We start from the raw sequence: 12,066 nt of genomic DNA on the forward strand, positions 1-12,066 counted from the left end.
GAAAAGATGTTAATTGGAAAGCCATTAACCTAATCAAGGAACGGCACGGCCCTCCAGACAGACACATGTATGAGGAGAAGTCAATCAGGAATAATACCCAATCCTGAGGCTTCCTGAGAAACAATGGCCGTAAGGGCTATAATAATCCAAGCAAAGATTGCTGGGTCTTTCTTCCCCTTAGCACACGGCAAAGCAGGAACCTTCCTCTACAGACAAAGGAGCAGGACGTGTGCTTTGCCAGAGGGAAGTGGAATATACCTGTTTACACCTTTTTTATTGTAACATCATTGGATCTGTTGTAACTAAGTAGATCTGTAGGATAGCTGGGAACTGCTGTTTCTCTGATAGATGTGCATGTGTGTGTGCTTAATAAACTATTACAAATTGTTTTAAAAGAATTGGTCTTGCTGTCAATTTAATGCCAGAGATTTAGAAATCTGACAGCGGTTTCGCTGCCCATGATGCTATGGGACTGAGAAGACACAGGGCCACTGCCTCCTGAATACCACGGCGTGACCAGCTCTTTCCTGCTGGTGGGTGCTGATGAAGGAGTCTGGGATGTTGGCTGAAAGTTACGTTTCTGTGCATATGACTAGGTCAGCAATTATCACAACACCCCATATGTTAGTGTGGAGGACTTTGCAGCGTTGTCTGGGCGGGGTGTACCTTTGTCGTGTCCGAGAACGATGCTCAGGTCGATCCATCTGGTTTTATTCCAAATATATATTTTCATAGTTTTATACAATTGAGTGGTTTACTAGGTCATTTCACAGTCAAACATATTGCTATGTGTCTGTAGTCACATATAGGCCAGACTGAGTAAGGACGGTAGGTCCCCTTCCCTTAAGGCCCACATGAGTTTTTATGACAATCCGGTAATTTAATTTTCACCGTTACAAATACTTGATTCCAGATATTAGCTTTTTATTCCAGATTGGTTGAATTGAATCACTTTTCATTCCCAAACTGCCATGATAGGATTTGATCTCATGTCCAGGCCTCTGGAAAACTCATGCAGTAACATAACCGCTATGCTACAATACCCTCTATGTGTGCATCAGTGTCTATACACACCTTGCCTGCAGGAACACTGCAGTCTATCATGTTTTGTGGCCACAGAATGAGCTTGTTTTATGAAGCATAAATGCTGAGTGGTGAGCTCAGTTACCTGGTGCAACAGAACCCATTCGCACAAGGCAAGATATATGCTGAACATATGGGTGCCATCTACTGTGCCCTGTACTCTTAGGAAACTTGCCGCCTAGTAAAGGCTAGAGAGAGATATGAAGGAGAGATATAGTGAAAGGTTTGTGGGTACGTTGGCATGAGGATTCAAAATGAGATTGGATTCTGGGGACTAGTGGCCTTCTCCATTTGCTAGCAATCCATGTCCTCAGTTCCTGGGGCTAATGATGACACAGACCTGGAAATCCCCAGGGGGGATCTCCTGGTTTGTGCTGCAATGTCGGAGAGAGACCCCAGGACCACCCAAGAAATGGCATGTGGCCATGTCCAGCCATATAGGTGGTTTCTCCAGCTGTCTGCCGACCTCCCACCCATTTTACAGTGGGAGAACTGCTGCCCAATTTCAGGCTCATTGTATTTTTCACCACTCACTCTTTCAATGAAAGCCCATGAGCAATAATCGGATAATCATGTGACAGGGGTTGTACAGGCTTTATTATAATATGTAAACGTACAAAGGAAGAAAGATTTGCATTTATATAGCATCTTTCAGGATCACTGGATGTCACAAAGTGCTTTAAAGCCAATGAAGTACTTTTCAAAGTGAAGTCGCTTTTGTAACGTAGGAAAGGTGGCAACCAATTTGCACAAAGCAAGCTCCCACAAACAGCAATTTGTTAATGACCAAACAATCTGTTTTGGTGATGTTGATTGAGGGATAAATATTGGCCAGTACACTGGGGATAGCGCCCTGCTCTTCTTCAAAATAGTGCCATGGGATCATTTACATCCACCTGAGAGAGCAGATGGGACCTCGGTTTAATACCTCATCTGAAAGACGGTACCTCCATATAAATCATGATTACTGTAAAAGATTCAGCATCAGAATTGTACTTGAGACCATTTAGCCGCAGAATACAGAAGTATCTCACGCAATAACTGTAGTCAGATATTGTTCAATTCAATGTTCAACCAGCAGATCATTCAAAATCGATCTGTTGCAGAATTGTGTGGAGTTTCAATCGGATGGTAAAGATGCACTGTAAACAGAGTCAGTGATCTCCTGTTGCCGATTCACATGGAGAGGGAGTGGGATGATAAATAAGCAGAAACTGAGTTGCAATGCTAGAAAGGAAGCTCTGGTTTAAGGTGAGCTGCTTTCATTATTTAACTAATTTAACGATTGCAGTGAATGGATATTTCACTGCAAGCTTCAACTGCTGTCTGAATTTGGTCTGGGTCACTGCATAAATACAGGTGTTGGTGCAGGAACTCAAAAGCTGCAGCATGTAGCCAGTTTGTTCAGTGATATATGCAGGATCATGGGGACCTGTGTAATCATAAATGTCAGTAATTTGCCAATAAAAGAAATATAGAACATTTGTCATCCATAACAGTATAAAGCTTCCAGATATAGCGAAGAGTAAAATTATGGTTTTCCTTCGGTTCTCTATCGCTGGGTCATTGTGATTCTCACTATTGCTGTTGCCCAGTAGTCTCCTGCGGACTCTGCTGGCCACTAAAATGTGTCTGACAGTCAGAGCATTGCGCAGTGAAATCAGAACAAATGGAAGGAAAGGGGTTAAAATAATACTGAGGCAGTCAAATGCTACCCATGCAGCATTGGTGTAAAAGCTGGGTGATGTGGTGAGGCCCCAGGGTATATTGTCAATTATATAGTCAGGTTCATATATAAAGTACCAAGGCATGTTTTTCAAGCAGAACAGTACACTCACTGTCGCTATAACCACAGCCGCAGTTTGTACTGTGCAATATTTTGTTTTTAGTTTCTGGCAACAGATTGCGACAAATTGATCAAAGGTGAAAGTGCCGGTGAACCAGACAGAAATGTCTGTGGCTGCAGAAAGCAGGACATGTAAGACAGAACCTGCAGGAGTGGTGTCCAGGTAAGTACCTGGGAAGTGAAAAGAATAATGATAAACAGTATCACGTCAGTGAAAATGACCAGCAGATCTGCCACTTCCATGGCCACCAGGTAACGGGTGATACATTTGGAGAGACCATACTTTCCTCGGGACAGGATCAGAATGGCCACTGAGTTTACTGGAATAAATAGAGAAAACAAGGGAATTATAGATAGACATTCAGGAGAGCAAGGCAAGAAATAGGAGCAGGAGTAAGCTTGCTCAGTCACTCAATAAGATCATGGCTGATCTTTTACCTCAATCCACCTTCCCCATATCTTTGACTTCTACCCGAGGTTAATGCTTTTGCCATTAAAGATTTCCTCTGCACCAACTCTTTCAACATTCTGTGATGCTCTGAAAATCACAGAGATGCTGAATCAGGCTGTGTTTTCTTTTTGGGAATTCCTCCCTGCGGGTTCCTGGACTTTGCTGAGAATCCTAGGGAGCAAGGGAATTACATCGGGACATTAGAACTTTCGAAGCAGAGTAGGCCATTCAGCTCTTTGAGCTTGTTCCGCCATTCAATTAGATCATTAATGCTCTGTATCTTAACTCCATTTAGCTGCCTTGGTTCCGTAACCTTCAACACCCTCGCCTAACAAAAATCTATCAATCTCAGTTTTGAACTTTTCAATTTACCCCCAGCCTCAACAGCTTTTTGGAGGTGGGGTGGGGAGTTCCAGATTTTCACTACCCTTTGTGTGAACAAGTACTTCCTGACATCACCCCTGAACTGCCTCGCTGTCATTTTGATGTTATGCACCCTTATTCTGAACTCACCCTCCAGAGGTAATAGTTTCTCTCTATCTACCCTATCAACTCCATTATTCATCTTAAACACCCCAATGAGATCACCCCTTAATCTTCCATACACGAGGGAATACAAGTCTCGTGTATGCAACCTGTCCTCATAGTTTAACCGTTGCAGCCCCAGTATTATTCTGGTGAATCTGCGCTGCACCCCCTCCCAGGCTAATATATCCTTCCAATCTTGAGATAAAGGCCATCATTCCATTGGCCTCTTTAATTATTTTTTGTAGATGTCCAGGAGCTTTTAGCGATTCGTGTATTTTGACCCCAAATTCTCTCTTCTCATCCACAGTTCCTTGCTTCTCGCCATTTAGAAAATACTCTGATCTGTCTCACTTAGGTCCCAAGTGGATGGACTCACACTTCTCCACATTGAACTCCATCTGCCACAGTTTTGCCCACTCTCTCAATCAGTCAATGTCCTTTTGCAACTTTCTGTTGCCATCTAACTTGATGGCATTTATTTCAGGAGGTAACACAGAAGATCGATGAGGGCACTGCCTTTGATGCAATCTACATGGACTTTAGCAAGGCTTTTGACAAGGTCCCACATGGCAGGCTGATCAAAAAAGTAAAAACCCACGGGATCCAAGGGAGAGTGGCAAATTGAATGTAAAATTAGCTCAGTGGCAGGAAGCAAAGGTTAATGGTTGATGGGTGCTTTCGCGACTGGGAGGCTGTTTCCAGTGGGGTTCCACAGGGCTCAGTGTTCGGCCCCTTGCTTTTGGAAATATATATTAGTGATTTAGACTTCAATGTAGGGGGCATGATAAAGAAATTTGCAGATGATACAAAAATTAGCCGTGTGGTTGACAGTAAGGAGGAAAGATTTAGCCTGCAGGAAGATATCGAAGAACTGGTCAGTTGGGCAGAAAAGTGGAAAATGGAATTCTATCTGGGAAAGTGTGAGGTAATACATTTGGGGAGGGGGAACAAGGCAAGGGAATACACAATAAATGGAAGGATACTGAGGGGTGTGGAGGAACAGAGGGACATTGGAGTTTATGTCCACAGATCATTAAAGGTATCAGGACAGGTCGATAACGTAGTTAAAAAGGCATGCGAAATGCTTTACTTTATTAGCCAAGGCATAGAATATCAGAGCTGGGAAGTTATACTAGGAGTCAGGCAGTTCGAGCAGTCAGTCGAGGAGGCGGGAGCTCGGAGCAGCACGAGTCCAGGGTCGGCGAGAGGCTTATAAAGGCCAGCGGGAGTCAGGCAGTTCGAGCAGTCAGTCGCGGGGGCGGGAGCTCGGAGCAGCGTGAATCCGGGGTCGGCGAGGGGCCTATCAAGGCCAGCGGGAGTCAGGCAGTTCGAGCAGTCAGTCGCGGAGGCGGGAGTTTGGAGCAGCGTGAATCCGGGGTCGACGAAAGGCCTATAAAGGCCAGCGGGAGTCAGGCAGTTCGAGCAGTCAGTCGCGGAGGCGGGAGCTTGGAGCAGCGCGACTCCGGGGTCGACGAGAGGCCTATAAAGGCCAGCGGGAGTCAGGCAGTTTGAACAGTCAGTCAAGGAGGCGGGAGCTCGGAGCAGCGCAAGTCCGCGGTCGGCGAGAGGCCTATAAAGGCCAGCGGGAGTCAGGCAGTTCGAGGAGGCGGGAACTCGGAGCAGCGCGAGTCCGGAGTCGGTGAGAGGTGTGCTTGTGCAGCTACAGGGAGAAGGCAAAAAAGAAGTAGAAAGAAACAGAAAGGTGATGTCACAGCCAAGGGGGTAAGTGATTGGCTGGTGATTGGTGAGTAGTTTTTCTTTTTTCTCTTCTATAACAGTGAGTAAACTTTAGCATTGTTGTTGCCAATTTAAGTGTATCTAAGGGTTAAGTCATGGCAGGAGAGCTCAGTCACATGATATGCTCCTCCTGTACCATGTGGGAACTCAGGGACACTTCCGGTGTCCCTGACGACTACGTGTGCGGGAAGTGTATCTGCCTCCAGCTCCTGACAGACTGCGTTGCGGAATTGGAGCTGAGGGTGGATTCACTCTGGAGCAACCACGATGCTGAGAATGACATGAATAGCACGTTTAGTGAGTTGGTCTTACCGCAGGTGAAGGGTCCACAGCGAGCTAGGGAATGGAAGACCAGCAGGAAGAGCAGTGCAAGGAAGGTAGTGCAGGGGTCTCCTGCGGTCATCCCTCTGCAAAACAGATACACCGTTTTGAGTACTGTTGAGGGGGATGACTCATCAGGGGAGGGCAGCAGCAGCCAAGTTCATGGCACCGTGGCTGGCTCTGCTGCACAGTAGGGCAGGAAAAAGAGTGGGAGAGCGATAGTGATAGGGGATTCGATTGTAAGGGGAATAGATAGGCGTTTCTGCGGCCACAACCGAGACTCTAGGATGGTATGTTGCCTCCTTGTTGCAAGGGTCAAGGATGTCTTGGAGTGGGTGCAGGACATTCTGAAAAGGGAGGGTGAACAGCCAGTTGTCGTGGTGCACATTGGTACCAACGATATAGGTAAAAAAAGGGATGAGGTCCTACGAGACAAATTTAAGGAGCTAGGAGCTAAATTAAAACGTAGGACCTCAAAAGTAGTAATCTCAGGATTGCTACCAGTGCCACGTGCTAATCAGAGTAGGAATCGCAGGATAGCTCAGATGAATACGTGGCTTGAGCAGTGGTGCAGCAGGGAGGGATTCAAATTGCTGGGGCATTGGAACCGGTTCTGGGGGAGGTGGGACCAGTACAAACTGGATGGTCTGCACCTCGGCAGGACCGGAAGCAATGTCCTCGGGGGAGTCTTTGCTAGTGCTGTTGGGGAGGAGTTAAACTAATATGGCAGGGGGATGGGAACCAATGCAGGGAGACAGAGGGAAACAAAAAGGAGATAAAAGCAAAAGACAGAAAGAAGATGAGTAAAAGTGGAGGGCAGAGAAACGCAAGGCAAAAAACAAAAAGGGCCACTGAATATAAAGGGGCTGCAGGAGGGGTCAAAACTAAAAATCATGGTTGAAAAACGAGTATTAAAATACTCGACCTAAACGCACGCACCATTCGAAATAAAGTAAATGAGTTGACGGCACAAATCATTACAAATGGGTATGATTTAGTGGCCATTACAGAAACGTGGTTGCAGGGGGGCCAAGACTGGGAATTAAACATACAGGGGTATCTGACAATTCAGAAAGATAGACAAGAAGGGAAAGGAGGTGGGGTAGCTCTGTTAATAAAGGATGATATCAGGGCAGTTGTGAGAGACGATATTGGCTCTAATGAACAAAATGTTGAATCATTGTGGGTGGAGATTAGAGATAGTAAGGGGAAAAAGTCACTGATGGGCTTAGTTTATAGGCCCCCAAATAATAACTTCACGGTGGGGCGGGCAATAATCAAGGGAATAATGGAGGCATGTGAAAAAGGAACGGCAGTAATCATGGAGGATTTTAAACTACATATCGATTGGTCAAATCAAATCGCATGGGGTAGCCTGGAGGAGAAATTCATAGAATGCATACGGGATTGTTTCTTAGAACAGTATGTTACAGAACCTACAAGGAAGCAAGCTATCTTAGATCTGGTCCTGTGTAATGAGACAGGAATAATAAACGATCTCCTAGTAAAAGATCCTCTCGGAATGAGTGATCACAGTATGGTTGAATTTGTAATACAGATTGAGGGTGAGAAAGTAGTGTCTCAAATGAGTGTACTATGCTTAAACAAAGGGGACTACAGTGGGATGAGGGCAGAGTTGGCTAAAGTAAACTGGAAACACAGACTCAACGGTGGCACAATTGAGGAACAGTGGAGGACTTTTAAGGAGCTCTTTCATCGTGCTCAACAAAAATATATTCCAGTGAAAAAGAAGGGCGGTAAGAGAAGGGATGACCAGCCGTGGTTAACCAAGGAAATAAAGGAGAGTATCAAATTAAAAACCAATGCATATAAGGTGGCCAAGGTTAGTGGGAAACTAGAAGATTGGGAAAATTTTAAACGACAGCAAAGAATGACTAAGAAAGCAATAAAGAAAGGAAAGATAGATTACGAAGGTAAACTTGCGCAAAACATAAAAACGGATGTAAAAGCTTTTACAGATATATAAAACGGAAAAGAGTGACTAAAGTAAATGTTGGTCCCTGTGAAGATGAGAAGGGGGAGTTAATAATGGGAAATGTGGAAATGGCTGAGACCTTAAACAATTATTTTGCTTCGGTCTTCACAGTGGAAGACACAGAAACCATGCCAGAAATTGCTGGTCACAGGAATGTGGGAAGGGAGGACCTTGAGACAATTACTATCACTAAGTGGGTAGTGCTGGACAGGCTAATGGGACTCAAGGTAGACAAGTCCCCTGGTCCTGATGAAATGCATTCCAGGGTAGTAAAAGAGATGGCGGAAGTTATAGCAGATGCATTCGTTATAATCTACCAAAATTCTCTGGACTCTGGGGAGGTACCAGCGGATTGGAAAGCAGCTAATGTAACGTCTCTGTTTAAAAAAGGGGGCAGACAAAAGGCAGGTAACTATAGGCCGGTTAGTTTAACATCTGTAGTGGGGAAAATGCTTGAAACTATCATTAAGGAAGAAATAGCAGGACATGTAGATAGGAATAGTGCAATCAAGCAGACACAGCATGGATTCATGAAGGGGAAATCATGTTTAACTAATTTACTGGAATTCTTTGAGGATATAATGAGCATGGTGGATAGAGGTGTACCGATGGATGTGGTGTATTTAGATTTTCAAAAGGCATTCGATAAGGTGCCACACAAAAGGTGACTGCAGAAGATAAAGGTACGCGGAATCAATGGAAATGTATTAGCATGGATAGAGAATTGGCTGGCTAACAGAAAGCAGAGTCGGGATAAATGGGTCCTTTTTGGGTTGGAAATTGGTGGTTTGTGGTGTGCCACAGGGATCGGTGCTGGGACCACAACTGTTTACAATATACATAGATGACCTGGAAGAGGGGACAGAGTGTAGTGTAACAAAATGTGCAGATGACACAAAAATTGGTGGGAAAGCGGGTTGTGCAGAGGACACAGAGAGGCTGCAAAGAGATTTAGATAGGTTAAGTGAATGGGCTAAGGTTTGGCAGATGGAATACAATGTCGGAAAGTGTGAGGTCATCAACCTTGGGAAAATAAACAGTAAAAGGGAATATTATTTGAATGGGGAGAAATTACAACATGCTGCGGTGCAGAGGGACCTGGGGGTCCTTGTGCATGAAACTCTTTTAGAGTCTACCTGCAAAAACATAAAACATTAAATCATGCCACCCAACCTGGGTGACACACCAGACATTTACAAGGCCCTTTTTTTCCCCTTTTTTTGTTTTTTTTGAGTTTTTCTTTTTTTTTGGTTTTTTTTTGGGCACTACAATCACAATTTTCCAGTGCCCCCTAAAAAAGGGAAGGGGACACTAAAAGCACCGGCAATTAAAACAAAATAAACTTTAAAACGTAAAATCAAATTAAAATTTGGTTGCCGGGCGTGATGATGCACTCCAGTCACTCCGGTGCCCACCTCTCGCGGAAGGCCGCGAGCGTACCGGTGGACAACGCGTGCTCCATCTCCAAGGACACCCTGGACTGGATGTAAGAGCGGAAGAGAGGCAGGCAGTCAGGTTGGACGACCCCCTCAACCGCCCGCTGCCTGGACCGGCTGATGGCACCCTTGGCCGTGCCCAGGAGCAGTCCTACGAGGAGGCCTTCGGACCTACCCGCTCCCCTCCGCACAGGGTGCCCAAAGATCAGGAGAGTGGGACTGAAGTGCAGCCAGAATTTCAGGAGCAGCCCCTTCAAATAATAAAACAGGGGCTGCAACCTTGTACATTCCATAAAAACATGGAACACGGACTCTTCCAGACCGCAGAAATTGCAGGCGGCCTGGGAGTCCGTGAACCGGCTTAAAGATTTGTTGCACGGCACTGCTCCCTGCACCACCCTCCAGGCCAAGTCCCCGATGAATAGTGGGAGGACCCCTGCGTAGAGTGCCCTCCATCGGGGACCCCCGCCTCCTCCGGACGGCAAGATGGTACGCCATGGCGTGTCCGGACGGCCGGCGAGGATGGCAAAGTTGAGAGTGTGCAGGAGCAGCCTGTACAAGAAACCCCTCCGCGCGGAACTGAAAGGCACGGAGGGGATTTCCCCGAAGCGGCTCAAGTTGTGAGGCGCCGGCCCCCGAGGGAGGTTCCGGGGTTTGGCGCCGATGAGGAATTCCGTCCGGACGGGGGTCAGTTCGGACGGGATCTCCCCACATGCTTGAGCCTCCTCGATGCACCTAACGGAGTCAGGGCCCAGAGCTGTTTTTAGCGACTCGATGGCATCGGCCGCGTGGCGGACGTTGGCAGAATTTAGGCGCCGCGCCAGCGTGTCTGGCGCCATCCAGCCCACTCCTCCGCCATCGAGCAGGTCCCTGACCCTGGTCACCTCACCAGCCACAGCCCTCTCTTCCGACCGCCACATAAAACCTCGGTCGTGGAGGTACGGATTCCCGAGCAGCGGCTCCTGCAGGACGGCCGCCACTCCAGCCGGCGGAGAGCTGCGCTTGGTGGAGACTTTGTTCCAGACCCTGATGAGTTCCCTGTAAAAGACAGGCAGCTCCCGGAGGGCGTTCCTGGCACCCCCCAAGTTCACAAACAGGAGCTGCGTGTCATAATTGAGGTCGTGCTGATGGCGGAAGAAATACCTCGCCAGAGCGCACCACCTAGGAGGGGGCTCGACGTAAAGGTATCTCTGCAGGGTCTGAAGACGGAAAGTCGCGAGCTGGGCGCTGACGCACACCAACGACTGACCGCCCTCCTCAAGCGGGAGACTCAAGACCGCGGCAGAGACCCAGTGCTTCCTGTTGTTCCAGAAGAAGTCCACCAGCTTCTTCTGTATCTTGGCGACAAACGCAGGGGGAGGGGTCAAAGTGACCAGCCGGTACCACAACATTGCGGCCACCAGCTGGTTTATGACTAGCGCTCGACCCCTGTAGGACAGCACTCGGAGCAGTCCTGTCCAGCGCCCTAGGCGAGCGGCGACCTTGGCCTCCAGCTCCTGCCAGTTCGCCGGCCAGGCTCCCTCATCGGGGCTAAGGTAGACTCCCAGATAGAGGAGATGGGTCGTGCTCCAGGCAAAAGGCCTGAGCTCCCCCGGCAGGGAGTCCACCCGCCACTGACCCACCAGGAGTCCGGAACATTTCTCCCAGTTGATCCTGGCGGAGGACGCGGCCGAGTAAATCTCCTGGCACTCACGCATCCTCCGCAGGTCAGCGGGATCCTCTACCACGAGGAGCACGTCATCGGCGTAAGCCGAGAGGACGACCTCCACGCCCGGCCCTTGCAGAGCCAGTCCCATCAACCTCGTCCGCAAGAGGCGCAGGAAAGGCTCCACGCAAACGGCGTATAACTGGCCGGACATTGGGTATCCCTGGCGCACCCCTCTCCTAAAGCGAAGGGGCGCCATCAAGGACCCGTTAACCTTAATCAGACACTCCGCGGCGGCGTACAAAAGTCGGATCCGGGCGACGAAATGCGTCCCGAACCCGAAAGCGCGCAGAGTTCCGAGCAGATAGTCGTGATCCACCCTGTCGAATGCCTTCTCTTGGTCGAGGAATAGGAAGGCGACCGACAGACCAGCCTCCTGGGAACAATGGATGAGGTCCCGGACCAGATGGATGTTATCGTGGATTGTCCGGCCCGGGACCGTGTAGGACTGGTCGGGGTGGATCATGTGGTCCAGCACGGCACCAAGGCGAGCAGACATCGCCCTGGCGAAGATTTTGTAGTCCGTGCTGAGGAGGGAGACCGGGCGCCAGTTCTTAAGGAGGCGGAGATCGCCCTTCTTAGGCAGCAGGACGATGACTGCCCTGCGCCAAGAGAGGGGCATCTCCCCGGTCGCCAGACTTTCCCCCAGGACCCGCGCGTAGTCGCTCCCCAGGACGTCCCAGAATGCCCTGTGGAACTCCACGGTCAGCCCGTCCAGCCCCGGGGATTTTCCCCTCGAGAGCCGGGCGAGGGTACCGGTCAGCTCCGCCAGGCTTAGCGGAGCTTCCAGATTTTCGGCGCCCTCCGGGCTGACCTTCGGCAGGTCCTCCCACAAAACTCTACGTGCTTCCTCGCTGGACGGATCCGGAGAGAACAGAGCCCCGTAATATTCACGGGCCCTGTTGTTGACGCCCTCCGGATCAGAGACGAGAGAGCCGTCGTCGGCCAGCAGCATCAAGAGCT

General features: G+C 48.6%; 1 pseudogene; it reads right to left on the minus strand.

Moving 5' to 3' along the window:
* Positions 1-2,348: 2,348 nt before the first annotated feature.
* The window catches only part of LOC139262251 (probable G-protein coupled receptor 139), a 29,647-nt pseudogene continuing 19,929 nt past the window's right edge, over positions 2,349-12,066 (minus strand).

This window comes from Pristiophorus japonicus, chromosome 4 (genome assembly GCF_044704955.1).
Source record: "Pristiophorus japonicus isolate sPriJap1 chromosome 4, sPriJap1.hap1, whole genome shotgun sequence".
NCBI lineage: Eukaryota > Metazoa > Chordata > Chondrichthyes > Pristiophoridae > Pristiophorus > Pristiophorus japonicus.